The sequence below is a fragment of the Mus caroli genome, chromosome 11, assembly GCF_900094665.2.
Source record: "Mus caroli chromosome 11, CAROLI_EIJ_v1.1, whole genome shotgun sequence".
In the NCBI taxonomy this organism is placed as follows: Eukaryota; Metazoa; Chordata; class Mammalia; order Rodentia; family Muridae; genus Mus; species Mus caroli.
Window position 1 is genome coordinate 91,429,939 of NC_034580.1, and position 12,340 is coordinate 91,442,278.

Here is a 12,340-nt window from a genome sequence, read left to right on the forward strand (position 1 = left end):
AAAACCAAAAAAAAAAAAGAAGTGAGGAGGGGGAAGAGGTTAATTTTCTTCTGTGGTTTTTTTGTTTGTTGGTTGGTTTTTTTTATTTATTTATTTTATTTATATGAGTACACTGTAGCTGTCTTCAGACACACCAGAAGAGGATATCTGATCCCATTACAGATGGTTGTAAGCCACCATGTGATTTCTGGGAATTGAACTTAGGACCTCTGGAAGCAGAGCAGTCGGTACTCTTAACCACTGAGCCATCTCTCCAGCCCTCTTCTGTGTTTTAATATCATTACAAACAGGGTTGCTCTGCCCACCAGAGTTGATCAGTTCTCTCCTGGCAGGAGGGATGCAGTTGGTATCAGATGATCAGACCCAAATCCCCCTGTCCTCCACTTGAAGACTTGAGGTGGCTTGGATTTCTCTGCAGTGGGTTCTGCTTCACTTTGCTGGCCAGCTTGGCAGTCTCTTGGCATCTGAGGAATCCCAAATACATTTATTTAGATCGTGGAGTGAGAGCTGACCTGGGACTGAGAAATGACCAGGACTGACTTCTTACCTTACGTCTTTAGGAACAAGGCTGAAGCAAGCACTTTCTCCTCTCCCCGCCTGACCTCCCAGGGACCCTTAGGAAGGCATGAAGGCCCTGTCTAACCGGGACCCTGCAGTTCCTCTCCCGTCGGGCCAGGCTGATCAGCAGGACAGATTTGGGGTGGAGCTAAAGGAGGGGGTCTCCCAACATTTGTACACCTTTTACCAGACCTACGCAGGCTCTAGTCTCTCACCTCCCAAGAAGGGGAAGGTTCCCTCCAAGCCAACACCGAAACTGGGTCTCCTCACACTCCCAGGCCTCCTATCTCTTCTTGCTTATACATTTGCTTATAAGACCGGGGAGGCCTGCAAATGATGAGGTGCCTGACTCAGGCACACTGAAGACTGCAGCAGAAAGAACCTAATTTCTAATAAGTTCCAGACCACCATCCACTCTCCAGCCGTCCCCTTTTCCTGCCATTTATTACTTTGGACACCCTTGGGAGGAGGAGGCAGGAGGCTCCTCTCTCTCCCTCAGGCCCTTTTAAGGACCCTTGTGTTTCCTGCATTTGGCAGGAGATTGGGTTTCGTTTCCAGGTGTCTGGGAGTCCGGACTGTAAAGCTGCCTGTTGGTGACTGGATCCCTCCTGCTTCAGGTCAGCCCATGGGGTGATGGACTGGCTAGGTCCTTGCTGGCTTCGCTGTCAGCCTCCCTATCACAGATGGCAGAGGTACATCCCAGTAGCAACCTTGGGGCCTTCACTTCCGCAGAATAAATCTTTTCACAAATGTTCAAGAGCTGTTAAGTGGCTTCTCAGCCCCTCTGATGGCCTCTGGGTTTGTGAGACTATCACAATGGGCCTTTATCAACTCCATTCTAACCCTCTGGGATGGAGAGCCATGGCCTGGCCTTGCCTGGCCAGGGAGAGAACAGGAAGTGGCTTCCTCCCTGTTGGCTCCACAGGGATGAATGGTTTCCTTGTTCGGGCTCAAAGGCTTACATGCTAAGATGTGGACCTGGATGAGGGAGGAACAGAAACCTCAGAGGCTTGCTGCCATCTTTATCACTTCTGAGAACTTGATCGCTTCACGATGGTGGGGCAGGGTTCTAGTCACTTCTATGTGGGTTTCTTCGAAAAATGAGGAAGACGATGGACTATTTGTCAAATACTGGTGAATGACATTTGTTATTTTTTAATCTTTGTTTAGAGGCAGTCTCCCATGTAGCATAGGCTAGCCCGGATCTCCTCTTTCTCCTTTCTCTGCCCTGAGTGCTAAGTGTCTGCCACCATGTCTGCTTTGTAGATGCCATGCTATTCTAATGAGGCCTTCCAGCACCTGCAAAGGGAGCTGTGTAGTTAGGACCTCCCCGGGACCTTTGCCATCTGCCATCAATTTTGGGTGAAGCCATCAGCCCTGTGGGAAGTAACCTGGGTAAGGAGGTGGCTGTGGGACAAGGCTTGTTTCATCAGTAGCACCTCCCCTGAAAATGCTGATCATCACCTTCATTTGCCCCTCCCCCCATACCTGTGCTATAGCTCTTCTCCCCTCCTATTGGACAGCCTGCCCTTCCCAACGCCCACAGCTCCAGGTGCCCTGACCTTTGAGTCTTGATTCGTTTGCTTCTCTTGGGCAACACATGGTCCCTTGTCCCCTATCCCCACTGCCTCTCCCAGGCCTGAGCAACATGCATCCATATTCCTGGGAGGCGCTTGGCATTCTGCACTGGAGTGCAGTTTGGTGTACATGTTTGTGAACATACAACATACGTATGTGTATTCTCTCCTCTGCCATAGCTTAGGCCAGGAAACCCTCCCTCTTCTTGTCCCTTTGTTCTTATGGGAATCCGTGTTGGTCAAGTGAATGGAAAAAGGAACCACGCTCATGGACTTGAGTTAGAAGGCCAAGCTGGGAGCTAAGGCTCTAGCTCTGGGTGAGTGTGGTCTCGTTTTGAGGCTGGCCTCCAACTTATTATGTAGCTGAGGATGGCTATGACATCATCCTTCTGCAGTCTATGTCCCAAGTACTGGAAGCACGTAGATTTTGTGGTCTCTCAGTTAGGCAGGATACCTGCTAACAGTACCCCTTCAATTCTTGGGGGTTATCCCTCCCTCCTTATGTCTGTGCTCCTGAGTGCTCCAGCCACAGTATTGAAGGTTGCAGCAGAGCCCAGTGGTGACCCACAGAACCTAAAACACTATCTGTCCCTAGGACTAGGAAACATGGCTGACCCCTGACTTGGGAGATCTGATCGTCTCAAAGGGAAGACCTCTGGAATTTGGAGGCCTTGGGCCCCAGGGAGAGTTATTAGATACAGTTTATTGTGTCCAAGGCCACAGTGGTCTGAGGAGTAGTCACACTGAGGCTCTGACATGTGGCATACACCACACCACCTGTTTGCACACGTGTTCACTGGCTTACACACATGTCCAAGGCACTAGAAGGAGAATGGGGGAGCAAATGGGGCTGTGGAAGGAAGAGGAATGCCATAGTCTCCAACGGATCTGAGGAGGTCTAGATGTCCAACACCTTCACTTCCGTGGCTTTGTCCTCTGGGAGGTATTTGCTGCTGGACCATTCCTGCAATGCAAGAAGAGACAAGGAAAGTGATGAGCCCCCTTGACCCCCCCCCAAAATCATGGCTTCTAGCTTAGGTCATGTCAATCCTCGACAGTCAGAGACTCAAAGAGATCCTGCAGAAGCTCTTTGTGGTAGATTGTGCCAAACCTGACCTTTGAGGGATTGTCCCCTTACCCTGAGCCACCACCTCTGGCTTTGACAAGGTCCTCTTTAGCGTGTCATTCCTCCAGGCTCCTTTCCTATCTAATGGCACTCCACTAACATCCCAGACAGTAGGGAACAGTGGGGAGTTTTCAGCTCCTTGGGAACGCTTCTTCCTTTAGGTGTGGAGGGCCAGGAGTCCTGCTGGGTGTCCCACAGGATCAGGTAGGCCCAGGTCTCCACACTCTGTAGTGCTGTCCTGAGGCTCCTGCTCAGCTCTCAGTTCCAGTGTTGACGCTCAGCATGGAGATCCTTTCTTTGCACTCACAGGTGCCTTACAGCCTCTTCTTCATGCCTCTCACCAGCAGTTTTGTTACCAGCTAGACTAGACTAGGCAGGAAGCCAAACAGCACCTTCTCCTTTGAAAGCCCCTCCTGCCAGTGAGTGAACTCAGCAGTGCTCACTGCCAGGATGAAGATGGCCACTGGGTGGGACTTCCCATGGGCTCACTCAACGGCGACTCAAAGTAGAGGGAAAGTTGTAGAACCAGAGAGATCTGGGTTTGAATTCTGGCTCTTGAGAGAACTCTGATCAGTTACATAAATTCTAACTCTGGGTTTGTTTGTTTTTTTTTTAAATATGTGTTTACACTTTTTAATGTTTTCTTTATGTGCATTTATGTGCACTGGTGTTTTGCCTGCCTATCTGTGTGTGGGTGTTGGATCCCCTGGAACTGAAGTTACCGATGGTTGTGAGCCGCCATGTGGGTACTGGGAATTGAATCTAGGACCTCTGGAAGAACAGCCAGTGTTCTTAACCACTGAGTCATCTCTCCAGCCCCTGGGTTTGCTTGTTTGTTTTAATTAATACATTAAAAAAAAAAAAACCCAAAACTGAGAGAGCTGGGGATGTAGCTCAAGGGGAGAACACGTGTCTAACATGCACAAACTCCGGGGGTCCCACCTGCAGTAACTCACAATAAAAAACAACTTCAGCTGCAACAACAGCAATCCCCTGAGGCTATGACTCTTGTCATTTGGATACAAAAGGATTAGAGGCTTAGTTTCTAATGCAGTGCCCCGTGGTATGATTTGGGGGAAGTGGGTGGATCATGGGGGCTCTGACCTAATCATGAGCCAGGAAGAGTGGATAACAGTACTCTCTACATACGCATCAAAGCCTGAGGTCACATGCCCAGCACCCATATAAAAAAGGCAGGCATGGTTTTTAGTGCCTGTAACCCCAGTGTGGGCTTGGATGAAGACAGAAGGATTGCTGGGCTTGTGGGCCACCAGCCTAGTCAGAAAAGAATTCAGTGAAACACAAGCTCCAGGTTCAGTGAAACATCCTACTTTATGGAAACCCAGATAATAGAGTAGGAGACTGGACTTAGACATCCCCCTTTAGTCTCTGCACGTAGGCTGATAAATGCACACTTTACACACATGCACGCACACACAGGATTGATCCATTGATGGATTCACAAGTTAATGACATTGGGAGGCCTCGTTGGAGGAAGTCAGTCAGCGTGGCCATGTGGCCTTTGCCTCCCCTCTCTGCACCCCCAACGCCCCCAGCCGGTACGAGGCAAGCAGTGACCCTCCACATGCTCCCTCTGTAATGATGTTTCTGACCATGGACTGAGGCCTCAGAAACCATGAACCCGACTAAACCTTTCTTCCTTTAAGCTGATTTTCCTCAGGTAATGTTTCGCAGCAACAAAAAGTTGGCTAGCATCTCTGTATGACAGTGCTGTTGAAGGATGAGCTGCGAGGCAGGGAAGTTCTCGCTATCAGAGTGCTGAGGGATGTTTCTACCTCCCACGGGGCCTTAGACACTGCTGTGGTTTGTGGGAAGGCTCTGTGATGGGCAGGCTTGGAATCCAGTGGTTTATTCTCAGGAGTTATTCACTCATAGGGGCCAAATTCAGGCGTGACTATACCTGCTTTCTCCACCAGGTGGCAGCACCCTGATTGCCATTGATAGTTCTGGTCTGGGTGACATGAACAACATGTTCAGAAAAAGATCCATCTGTTCTGGCCTGGCCAACAAATAGGTTAAGGTGACCCTCTGAATATTGAGTTCCCGAGAGAGAACCTCTTGGCATCTGTGGTTGTAAATATACTAACAAGATCTAACCACAGACCAAACCGGTGTTATCCATGTTTTACCAGGGGAAACCCGAACCTCTAGGCAAGCTCTGGTCTCACCTGTTGTGTGTCTTAGATCAGTGAGGCTCTCAGGGTGCTGAATGTGCAGGTTTTAGTGGCCTGAGGTCAGTTTTGGGGTGTGTGTGTGGGGGGGGGGCTTTATCCAGTTGTTAATAAATTTATAGGACACAGAAGGGACATCAGATTTTCTTTCTGAAACCCCCAAAGATTTCCTTGCAGTTTCCCAAAATACTTGGGAGGGGAAGGAGGATCCATCATGAAATCTGATAGGTCAAGTGTTCAGGGAGGCTCGACCTGCAGACTTGAAGGTGTTTTTAATGAGTGGACAGGCCTGAAAAGGCAAACGTTACACTTGAGTTGTGTTTATCCATTCATCCAGCAAGTATGTGCAGTCCTAGGTCAGATGCCTCAGGGGATAAAAATGCAGATAGGACACAGGTCCTTTGTCAAAAGGCTCCGTCCAGGGGCTTCGAGAGGTAGCCTAGCACTGGCTTCTCTTCCAAAGAATCTAGGTTTGATGCCCAGCCCCCACAAGGTGGCTCACGACCGTCTGTAACTCTAGTCCCAGAGAATCAGGTGCCCTTTTCTCTACCCCAGGCACCAGGCACACACAGTGGTGCACAGATATATGTGCAAAATCAAACAGCAACAACCAACCCCCCCCACACATACATAAAATAAATAAAATTTATCACCACACGAAGGGTGATCTGGGTCATCTTATTAAAAAAACTTTACATTATAGATTTTCTTCTTTTTTCCCTTCAGATCTCTGTTCTTCATTATCTGGTCCAGGCTGAAAATTAAACCATGAGGCGGTGAAATAGGGAAGAAACGGAAAGGGAGTGGCTGGAGGCTTCAGACTTGTCACAGGGATCCACAAGGCAGAATGTGAATCCTCTGCACTGTTTCTAGTGTGTTCCGATCTGAAAGGGAAACATCGGCCCCTCCTTCTCCCTGACAGAGTCTCAGGGAACCCCTCACCCCAGCCCCACTCTGCAAGTCTTCAGACACACCAGAAGAGGGCATCGGATCCCTTTACAGATGGTTGGGAGCCACCACTGGACTTAGGACCTCTTGATTGTCAAAGACACAGAGAAATGTAAAAAAAGAAAATAGACTAATGTCTCTTTGCCCTCAGGTAATATTATACATATGCATACATAAATAATAATGAATATTTGTTTTGAGGAGAAGGATAATCAGGTGCTCTAAATATGAACTGTTTTCTGTAAATAATTACAAAAAGACACATAGAGGCTAAGAGTTATGTGCTCTACTGAATGTTTTGTGTTGTTGTTGTTTTTGGTTTTGTTTGGTCAGAGAGGGAAATTTAAGAAATCAAACAAGTTATTTGCGGAGGAAGGACCCACGAGGGAGAAATGGCCAAGAATATTTCACTTTTATGATCCTTCTATGCTATTTGCATTACACTGGTGTGTGTGTGGGAGGGTGTTTGTGTGTGGCACAGCACCCTTGTGAGGACTTTCAAGAGCCAGCTCTCACAGGGCAGTGGTGGTGCAGCCTTTAATCCCAGCATTGGGAGGCGGCAGAGGCAGGCGGATTTCTGAGTTCGAGGCCAGCCTGGTCTACAGAGTGAGTTCCTGGACAGCTGGGGCTACACAGAGAGGGCTTCTATAGAGCTGCAGAATCAATCCCAGGTTCTCTTTTCCTTCGTTTGGATTCATGAAGAGTTTTTGCTTTTGCTGTGTAGCTTCTAATTGGCTTTTACGACTGCCGATAAATCATAATCCTCGTTGTCTGCTTCTTCAGAGGACCCCAGAGGTCCCTGCACTTGGTTTTAGCACAGTAACCAATTGTACCCAGAAAAGACCTCTGTCGTAAGGAGGACATTGCTCTGGGCCCTTAGCATTCCCAGGGACTTAGCATCGAGGAGAATCTATGGCTTTGGGGAAGTTGCTGCCTCTCTTTCCAGATCTGCTGGCTTAGCTGCTTGGGGCCTGCTCTCCTGAGTACCCATCGCTCTGGATTGGAGTGCTGAACCCGACTCCCAACCGTGGAAAGTGTGCTCCACAGCAAACCCACTCTTCAGGACTCAGACTCCTCAGGACCAGATTGTTCTGTTTGACTGCTTGCTGTACGCGCTGTGCCATGCGGCTCTGAGAGTCACAAACAAACAGGAAGCCAGTCCACTTCCTCTTTGGTGAGGCTGGCCCCAAGTCTTTATCAGCTTGTTAGTCCAGAGGGGAAGGAGCAGCCAGGATTCAGAAAACAACTTCCTGCTAGAGATCACAAGGAATTTTGGTCCCACTGCCAGGACGGACTCCCTACTTCATGGACCCGTTGGCCCAGGTTGGCCAGCCTTCCTGACAATGAAAGTCTAGCTCCTATCTCCCCCAGGGGGAAGGCTTTTCTGATAAACGCAACCCTGCCTGGGTCCCCTTAGCCTCCACCACTCTGACATGAAACACTTCTGAACTTTCATGAAGCAGCTCTTTAGGAGATAGTCACAAGAACGTGCTGTCCCTAGAGGCAGCACTGACATATTTTCTTGTGCCTCTCTCAGTGTCTGCCCCACACAGCTCTCCCTGTTCACTGGGATGCCCAATTCATGCTCACAGACTATACAAGCAGTCTCGAAAGGGGGCACCCGGGCGTGGTGGCGCACGCCTTTAATCCCAGCACTCGGGAGGCAGAGGCAGGCGGATTTCTGAGTTCGAGGCCAGCCTGGTCTACAAAGTGAGTNCCAGGACAGCCAGGGCTACACAGAGAAACCCTGTCTCAAAAAAAACAAAANAAAAAAAAAAAAAAAAAGAAAGGGGGCACCAAGCAGAGCTGGCTCCAGATGGGGCAGGAAAGCACTGCTGCATGAGACCATGGGGCGGCTGACGCAGAGGGAGTGGTGGGGACAGTTCCAAGAGTGTGAAACTGTGGTGTGGCCAGGGTGGAGGCTGGAGATGAGGACTACAGATATATTTGGCGCAGTCAACAAGTCCTGCATGCCACTGGTGCACATGGGAGAGAGGCTGCCTAACTGAACAGTCCCTAAGGCGTCAGACAGCGAGACAGGGTACATTCAAAAGGAACTCAGGTTTTTACAAATACTGCCAGAAGGGCTGAGAGATGGCTCCCAGTCGAAAGCTCTTGCTGCTCTTCTGGGGGACTCTGGTTCCATTCCCAGTGCCCACGTGTTGGGTAAGAACCCTCTGGAACTCCAGTCCTAGGGGATCCAACACTTTCCTTCTGTCCTCGGTGGGCATCCATGCATGCAGTGCGCAAACACAGGGACACACACAAAACAGCCATACACATAAAATAAATAAATCAAAAAAATGTAAAAAGCCACTGCCAGACGTAAACATAATGTTAAACATCGATCTAATCCTTTACAGTGTGACTCAGAGTATAAAGTAGGATACCGTCGAGCCTCGGGCAATCTTTATGACTATCAGCTACTTGGGAGAACATTAGATGTGGGCTGAGTCATTGCCATTTACTAAAAAAAGGAGGAGGAGGAGCAGGAGGGGGAGGAGGAAAAGGAAGAAACCTCTTTGCTACCAACCTGTTTAGCTGTTATTGTTTTGGTTTTTCAGAAAACTGTATGCAGAAAGAGAAGAACGCAAGCACACACACACACACAGAGACACACATACTACAAAACTCTAAATACCCAGTCATCTTTTCTTTTGTTGTTTGGACTTTGAATAAAAATTTCTTTATTAAGCACCTGGGTGCAGAGAAGAGAGGCATGGAAGAGTGGGGACCAGGTGTGGCAGGGTGAGGACCAGGTGTGGAAAGATGAGGACCAGGTGTGGAAGAGTGGGGACCAGGTGTGGCAGGGTGTGGACCAGGTGTGGAAGGGTGGGGACCAGGTGTGAAAGGATGAGGACCAGGTGTGGAAGGGTGAGGACCATGTGTGGCAGGGTAGGGACCAGGTGGGGAAGGGTGGGGACCAGGTGTGGAAGGATGAGGACCAGGTGTGGAAGGGTGGGGACCAGGTGTGGAAGGATGAGGACCAGGTGTGGAAGAGTGGGGACCAGGTGTGGCAGGGTAGGGACCAGATGGGGAAGGGTGGGGACCAGGTGTGGAAGGATGAGGACCAGGTGTGGAAGGGTGGGGACCAGGTGGGGAAGGGTGAGGACCCCATGCAAATAGGGATGGAGGACAGACTGCAGTAGAAAATGACCAGCATGCCAGGATGGGGCTGAGATAGGACAATATGGAAGCAGATGTATGCAGAGGGTACATGGTGTTCACGGAGCTAGGTCACTAAAAAAAACGGTGGCAGGATCTAGGTGTGTAGCTTGGTGCAGGACCTTGAGCTCAAGGCCGTAGGCTCAATTCCCCAGCACTAGAGAATAAAAGGAGGAGGTGGGGTGGAGGGGTCCTGGAGGCAATTGCTCTGCTAAGTCCTCAAGGGGTACCGCGCTCATAATGAAGATCAGGAGAGTGGACAAAGACATCCTGGTGACTGTCCCAAGGATGCATGCCCATGAGGCTCAAGGTGTTCCTTGGTCTTTTACTTCACTGCACATACAGTCTTGCCAACAGCGCCAGTGTGAGTTTCTTTGGTGCCCTACGAGGTTTCCAAAGCTTTGCCTCATAGCCCCGTGTACAAAAGCTCTGTCCCAGGCTGGAGAGATGGCTCAGTGGTTAAGAGCACTGACTGCTCTTCCAGAGGGCCTGAGTTCAAATCACAGCAACCACATGCTGGCTCACAACCACCATCTGTAATGGGATCTGATGCTCTCTTCTGGTGTCTGAAGACAGCTACAGAGTACTCACATATCTAAAATAAATAAGTCTAAAAAAAAAAAAAAAAAAAGCTCTGTCCAGACACTGTCAGCATGCCAGCACCCCACACTCAGCCCAGACCCCATCAGACAGACAAGGCAAGATAAATGGAAACCTCAGGTTAAAAATACCCGGCTTGTTGTAAAGAGAAATAGGCACAGGGAGGAAGGAAGTGTGGGGAGGCAGTCTAGAGCAAAAGCCCCAAAGAGAAGGTGGTATTAAAGGCTGAGAGTGAAGCGGGTAGAGATTCTGAGGCATGCTCTTTGTGTATCCTTGGTGGGCAGGCCATTCAGGCAGGTCCTCGCAGAGAAACGGTTTGTGTTCACTGAGACCAGGATTCGAATCCCCATGAAAAGTCTTGACCCAGGTTTGAGCCGGACAAGCAGACACCTTCAGGTTGGTGGGTCTCAGGGGCTTGGAGGAAACCTCCTCACGCTTGTGAAGAGTCACTGAACCAGCAGACCTTTTACCCTGGGGAGGTTGGGAAGGATGTTTAGCTGGCCTGGAACCTCACCCACTCTTTGGGGGAAGGAAGAACAGTGAATCAGAGAGCTTAGTGCCACAGCTCTGTGCCGCAGAGATGTGGATCGAGGCTCTGAGTGCAGGAGTCCTGACTCTTCCCATCCTAGCTGCAATGACCTTGGTCTACTGCTTCATTCCTGCCCGTGTCTGTTTCCTTATATGTGGAAAGCAGACGGCTGTAGGTGGTGGCCTGGTAGCATCTTGGAGCGGATTGAGTAAGCCGATCAAAGTTACTGGTCCCTACAAGTTGCTTCTTAAAGCTGGCTACGGAAGGTGTGATGGCGATGTACGAAGGAGAGATGCTCTTAACCAACGCCCATGGGTGGCCTTTCACAGGAAACCTGCTCTCCACCTGGCCAGGAGGGAGCAGCAAAAAAGATGACCTGTGATAAATACTGCACAGCCCCAAGTGTTCGGAAACTAATGCCCGATGGCAGATACTGACATCTACACAGTCATATTTTGGTGTGATAGGAGAGTATGTTTGTGCCAACCTCCAGCTAAACCCTTTGTCCTTAGTGTGGGGAGGGGGGGCCAGGCTAGCTGGAGGGAGTCCTGGCAAGAAGGAAGCCGAGGGAATACAGCTAAGTAAAAGGGAGTGTACACACCAGATGACGTCTCTGGAGCGGCAGGAGCAAGAGGGAGAGTCAACAGGTACAGGCTCAGGGTGCTTTGTTAGGAGTTTGCTTCTGGTTGGGGACTGTGGATCGCAGCATTTGGGAGACTGAGGCAGGAGGATCATGACTTCTGGAGCAGCCTGAGCACCATACCAAGACTCTATCCTAAAAAAAAAAAAAAAAAAAAAAAAAAAAAAAAAAAAAAAAAAAAAAATCAAATATAACCACACATGGTGGAATATACCTTTAATGTCAGCACTTGGGAGGTAGAGGCAGATGGATATCTGTGAGTTTGAGGCCAGCCTGCTCTACAGAACCAGTTCCAGGAAAACCAGGACTACACACAGAGAGAAACCCTGTCTCGAAAGACAAAATAAAACAACAACAAGTTTGCACTTTAGCAGCTAGGAGGTAGCTCAAAGACAGAGTCCCCTCCCTTAACACACTAACAAGCTTGAGGTCTGACAAAGACAACAGCACCTTATAGTCCAGGCATGAGGCGAAAGGAGGGGATCTGGTTGCCGAACAGATTTCATTGGTAGAGCTGCGGAGCTTAATTGAAAGGGGGAAAGGCTTGTGGCAGGGAGGCCAGCAGGTCAAACGGCCCCTGATATGGCCAGGCAAGAGACAAAAAGAAAGCTCTTGGCAGGCAGAATGACTGGAAAGATGACAAGGAGAGAGAAGACATTTCCATGATGTGTGGCCCCTCGCCTGGACATGCAGTAGTGTCCTTTAGTGGAGACAGGGGATAAAGCGAGAAAAAGAGTTACAAAGAATCTTTGTTTAGAATCTCAGTACATCTCAGGAGGCTGAGATGGCCAGGTGCCCGGGGTTGGTGGGGGGCATGCCGAGGGCAGAAGTGATAGATGTAACAGCAGAAGTCAGGTGAGCTGGCAGACCACTCCCTTCAGTTGAGCAATAGTTACTTTCGTTCATTTGTTTAAGACAGGGTCTCTCAGCCAGGCGGTGGTGGCGCAGGCCTTTAATCCCAGCACTCGGGAGGCAGAGGCAGGTGGATTTCTGAGTTCGAGGCCA